The sequence below is a fragment of the Aegilops tauschii genome, chromosome 3 (assembly GCF_002575655.3).
Source record: "Aegilops tauschii subsp. strangulata cultivar AL8/78 chromosome 3, Aet v6.0, whole genome shotgun sequence".
In the NCBI taxonomy this organism is placed as follows: Eukaryota; Viridiplantae; Streptophyta; class Magnoliopsida; order Poales; family Poaceae; genus Aegilops; species Aegilops tauschii.
Genome location: NC_053037.3, coordinates 364,831,637 through 364,837,636, shown reverse-complemented (window position 1 = coordinate 364,837,636; position 6,000 = coordinate 364,831,637).

Genomic DNA, 6,000 nt, shown 5'->3' with positions numbered 1-6,000 from the left:
GCCGCGGCCCGCGGAGCCCATCCGGGGCCCGCGCGGGCCCGAGCCGCCGCCGCCCCGAGGCGCTCGCCTCCGCCCGCGCCCGAGGCGACCCGCGCCTCCCCGCCGGTCTTCGCCGCCGCCCCGCCACCCGGCGTCCCTCGCCACCGCGCCACTCCGGCGAGCTCGCCTTCGCGTCGGATCCCGCGCCCGTCCGCGCCACCGGCGGCCGCGCCTCGCCCCCGCCCGGGGTCCGGCAGGCCTCTCTTCCTCTCCGCTCCGGCAGCCCGCGCCGGCGAGCCCCGAGCCCGATCTGGAGCTTCCACCCGCGTTGACTTCGCCCCCCCCCCTCGAGGTCGATTTCTGCTAAGTCCTGATAATCATACATTCTGGTGCTCTGTTCTCTGCATCATAACTCCATGCATACTGCTCCGTTTCGTGAGTGTAATATGTCAAAATGTTCATTGGGAGATGCTCTACATTTCATTCTATTGTGCCATGTTTGTTTGAGCTCATCTTGATGCCCTAATCATTGTTGCAAGACTGCTATGTGATGTTTACTACTTCCTGTTAACAGAACTTAGTGTTTTGTTATTTTTGTTGCATTTAATCTGTGCATCTTATGAGTAGGAGCTCTACATGTGATTTGGTCTATATCTTGCCATATTTACAGAGGTGGTTATCTTGTATTTTGTGATCTCTTTGGTGACTAGCACAAGCATGCAAAGTAGCCTCCCTGATGTTGCTGATTTCTGTGACTTAGTGTTTTCTGCTAAGTCTGAGTCTGTTATATTTTGTTGCCATGTAAACCTGCTGCTATAAGTCATTCTATGCATAATCCGGAGATGTTCACTAAGTATGTTTTGTTATACATGTTATAATGAATCCATCCATTCCCTTGTTGCTAAATAATGTTGCTGTCAGTCTGTCAACATGAAGTTCATTATTGTCATGTGCTTTGCTAGAGATCCTTGTACCCTATGACTCTGCTATTGCCATGCTTAGCTTCATATCTATGCCATCTTGCTGTTGGTTACCTTTTCATGCCATTTATTGCTCTGTGGTGAGTGGTTCAAGCTCACCAACATGCCTACTTATCATTATTTCTGCCATGCCCTGTTATTTTCACCAAGTCTGGATCTGTCATATAACTTGCTGTGTTTATATGGGTGTCATCATATATTCTGTGCCTTTTTGGCTCATGTTCAGTAAGGGACATTTGTTACATGCTTTGAGTAGAATCATGACATGCCTTTGTTTGCCAAGATATGTTCTTGTAACATGTTGTTTCATAGCTCTAAACATTGCAACCAGATGTTATTCCTGCCATGTCCAGTAATTCTGCTAAGTCTGTGAACCTGTTATTATTTGCAATCTTGCCATGTCATTTTGAGCATGTTCTAGTGATTTCTGGAGATAGCTCAGTGTTCATGTTTTGTCATTCTTTACCTGTACATCATGCCCATGCCTTTTGTTTTCATGTTAGGTTGTTGTAGCATGTTGATTTGATGCCTGCATTATGCCTAGATGCTGTTTTGGACAGATTGTTGCTATGTCTTGTTTGGAGTGTATGTGTTGCACCGTTGCTCCGTTTTGAGTGTGCTCTATATGAAACTTGCTTAGTTTTGCATGTAGTTTCATATTATCATGTTGCATCCTTGTTTTGAGCTGTTTGCTTGATGTTTGGATGCATTTTGCATCAATGCCATGTTTAACTTGTTTTGCTCATATCTTCTAGGCCGTAGCTCCGAATCTAATGAACTTTATATGTAACTTGACTAGAATTTCGTGTAGATCATCATGGTGCATTTTAACTTGCTATTTAACAACTTGAACATAAGGTTTATTCAGTTCTGGACCAATTTCAAAATTTGCATATGAGGACTTACCGGATTTGTTATATGTTGTTTCCGGCCTCATTTAAACTTGCTTTGATGTGTTGCTCTTGTATGCACCATCTCTTGTCATGAGTAGCTTCATGTAGCCTTGCTATGCATCATACTTGGTGGTGCATCATGCCTTGTTCTTGTGTGGTGTGTTTACCATGTATTGTGCTTCTTCTCGATAGTTCCCGTGTTGTTGCGATCGTGAGGATTCGTTCGTCTTCGTGGCTTCATATTCTTCATGGACTCGTTCTTCTTCCTAGCGGGATTTCAGGCAAGATGACCGTCACCTTGGATCTCATTACTATCATTGCTATGCTAGTTGCTTCGTTCTATCGCTATGCTGCGCTACCTACCACTTGCTTTTCAAGCCTCCCAAATTACCATGAACCTCTAACCTTTGTCACCCTTCCTAGCAAACCGTTGTTTGGCTATGTTACCGCTTTGCTCAGCCCCTCTTATAGCGTTGCTAGTTACAGGTGAAGATGAAGATTGCTCCATGATTGGTTTATGTTTATGTTGGGATATCACAATATCTCTTATTTAATTAATGCATCTATATACTTGGTAAAGGGTGGAAGGCTCGGCCTTATGCCTGGTGTTTTGTTCCACTCTTGCCGCCCTAGTTTCCGTCATACCGGTGTTATATTCCTTGATTTTTGCGTCCCGTACGCGGTTGGGTGATTTATGGGACCCCCTGGACAGTTCGCTTTGAATAAAACTCTTCCAGCAAGGCCCAACCTTGGTTTTACATTTGCCTCACCTAGCCTTTTTCCCTTGGGGGTCGCGCATCCCGAGGGTCATCTTTATTTTAATCCCCCCGGGCCAGTGCTTCTCTAAGTGTTGGTGCGAACCGAGCTGCCTGCGGGGCCACCTCGTGGAAACTCGAGGGCTGGTTTTACTCGTAGCTAGTCTCATCCGGTGTTGCCCTGAGAACGAGATATGTGCAGCTCCTATCGGGATAGTCGGCGCATCGGGCGGCTTTGCTGGTTTTGTTTTACCATTATCGAAATGTCTTGTAACCGGGATTCCGAGACTGATCGGGTCTTCCTGGGAGAAGGAATATCCTTCGTTGACCGTGAGAGCTTATAATGGGCTAAGTTGGGACACCCCTGCAGGGTATAAACTTTCGAGAGCCGTGCCCGCGGTTATGTGGCAGATGGGAATTTGTTAATATCCGGTTGTAGAGAACTTGACACTTGACCTTAACTAAAACGCATCAACCGCATGTGTAGCCGTGATGGTCTCTTATCGGCGGAGTCCGGGAAGTGAAGACGGTTTTTGGGTTATGTTTGACGTAAGTGGGAATTCAGGATCACTTCTTGATCATTACTAGTTTCACGACCATTCTGTTGTTTCTCTTCTCGCTCTTATTTGCGTAAGTTAGCCACCATACTTGCTTAGTCGCTGCTGCAACCTCACCACCTTATCCATTCCTTTCCCAATTAGCTTTGCTAGTCTTGATATCCATGGTAATGGGATTGTTGAGTCCTCGTGGCTCACAGATTACTACAACACCAGTTGCAGGTACAGGTTTGGCGATGATCATGACGCGAGAGCGATGTTCTTTGTTTTGGAGTTCTTCTTCTGCTTCTTCTTCGATCAGGGGATAGGTTCCAGGCCGGCAGCCTGGGCTAGCAGGGTGGATGTCGTTTGAGTTTTTGTTTATGTTTCATCCGTAGCCGGATGTTGACCTTATGTATCAGGTATATTGATGTATTCTTGCGGCATGTGTATGCCTTGTATGTATCCCCATCTATTTTGTAATGTTGATGTAATGATATCCACCTTGCATAAGCGTCTTCAAGATGCGCTTCTATCCTTGGTGGGGCCTTCTAGTTCCTTTAGGATAGGGTCGCATCTTGGGCGTGACACTGGATTGGAGCGGTTCTGATTGTTGCTTGCTCCATTCCCATTCCCATTCTTGGGGCCATTATGATTATGAGAACTTCCTCCACTGTGAGTGTGGCCTCCATGGTTATGGGTAAATCCTCCCGAGTTCGGGGTAAAACGAGGCTTCTGCTGAGCTCCTGGATTGTACTTCCCTTGTCGATACTTCCTCTTGCGGCTCTCTATCTGCTACTGCTTCCCTTCAATCATGAGAGCTTTATCTACCAACTCCTGGTAGTTGTTAAATGTTGCCACCATCAACTGCGTACTCATCTCATCGTTCAGCCCTTCCATAAACTTCTCCTGCTTCGTGGCATCTGTGGCCACATCATCTGGGGCATAGCGAGATAACTTGCTAAACTCATCCACGTACTGCCCCACAGTACGATTCCCTTGGCGTAAGTTGCAAAACTCACGCTTCTTCATGCTCATAGCTCCAGTTGAGACATGGGTTGTGCGGAATGCTTGCTGAAACTGCTGCCAAGTGACATTGGCTATAGGGAATGTGGCTGTGTAATTCTCCCACCATGAGGCTGCTAGTCCATCCAATTGATGTGCGGCAAAGCGCACCTTCTCAGCATCTGTGCAACCTGTGGTGGTCAACTCCCTTCCAATCCTGCGTAGCCAATCATCAGCTACTATCAGCTCGGTGCTACTGGAAAACACTGGCGGCTGCAACCTCAGAAAACGGGCTAAGTTGTCAACTGGAGGTGGTGGCGGTGGGTTGTTGTTGTTGTTGTTGCCTTGGTTCTGAACTAACAACTGCATCAAGGCATTCTGCTGCTGGATCAACTGAGTGAGCTCCGGTGGGAAGACAAATCCGGTATCATATCTCGGAGGCATCTGATGGGTTTAGAGGGAAGAGATTAGAATAGAATGAGGTCTAGTGGGAAAGCACTACCCATATGCACATGAGACAAACACAGTCATATCATATCACTCAATCAATCAAGCAAGGGCATACAATCGATCTAACTATCGTTACAGTGCTCAGACTATACTATATACATGGGGGAAATACTACTTGATCATATGGTGGTCTACTAGAAGTTTTGATCGGTGGAAGACTCCATGATATCAGCTCCAGCTTCGTCTTCACAGTCATCATCACTACTGTCGGGATCGGAGTCGGTGTCGTCGATGATGATGTAGTCTTCAGAACGAATCTCCCTGGGTTCATCGTCATCTCCTCCTGGTGCGGGGTCTCCCAGGAATACTCCGAGCTTCTTTATCAGGTCGTCATTCTTCTCCAATAGTATTGCGATTTCCTCCTCGTATCCGTCGCATGTAGACTTGAGTTCCTCCTCTAGCTCCATGTTCCTGGTCATAGCCTTCTTCAAATCTATCATGCTAGCGCACATCTGGTTCTCCTGGCGTCGAATGTGCTGGTTTAACTCCTGGATGAAAGCTGCAATGGACCTGTCCTTCCTGGTACTGATCATCTTCCATTGCTCATCTTGGCACCCACATATCCGGTAAATAGTGTCCTTCAGCTCCTGTTTGTAGACTTCTCCAATACGTCCCATAGCAATGTGGGCTGCCATGCTCTTGCCTAGACTCCATGTTGGTGCATCAAAGGAAAACTCTATGGGCTCAGTGACTGGCGTGAAAGTCCTTCCTGGAACTTGAACTCGAATCATCCGGCGCTCCTCTTCTTGTAAAGTGGCGGTGTAGGTCCCGGTGAAGCTTGGTATTCCGATGTTCAGGTACCTAGTGACTTCCTTCAAGTCTCGTCCAAAAGGTGTGTCTTCATCCGGTTGTGCAAACTTGTTCCTTGATTCCGCCATCCTAAAGAGTAGAAAATGGAGAGGAGTCAGAAATGAGTAGAGAAGAGTGACCTAGGGCTCATCTTAGTGGTCGTGGCCTACATTCAGCGTGTGCTCTGATACCATCTTGTAGCGACCCGACCTCAGACGGTCAAGTCTCTGTGCATAGGTGTCATCCCTGGATCGGTAATGCTGACACACACAGTACTCGAAGGATTTATAACAGAGTAGCAATCACACACTTATTACATCGATAGTCTCCAAAGAGAACTTATTACAATAAATATGGCTTAAGGCCATCTAAATAAGATAACAGCGGAAGGCTTTGGAAGATAAAGTGAGTCCATCAACTCCAACTGCATAGCTGAGTGCACGACAACGGCCTAGCGAACCTTACTCTTCGTCTGAAAAGTCTGCAACGTGATACGTTGCAGCCCGAAAACGGGTCAGCACATGGAATATGCTGGCATAGTAACACAGTAAAG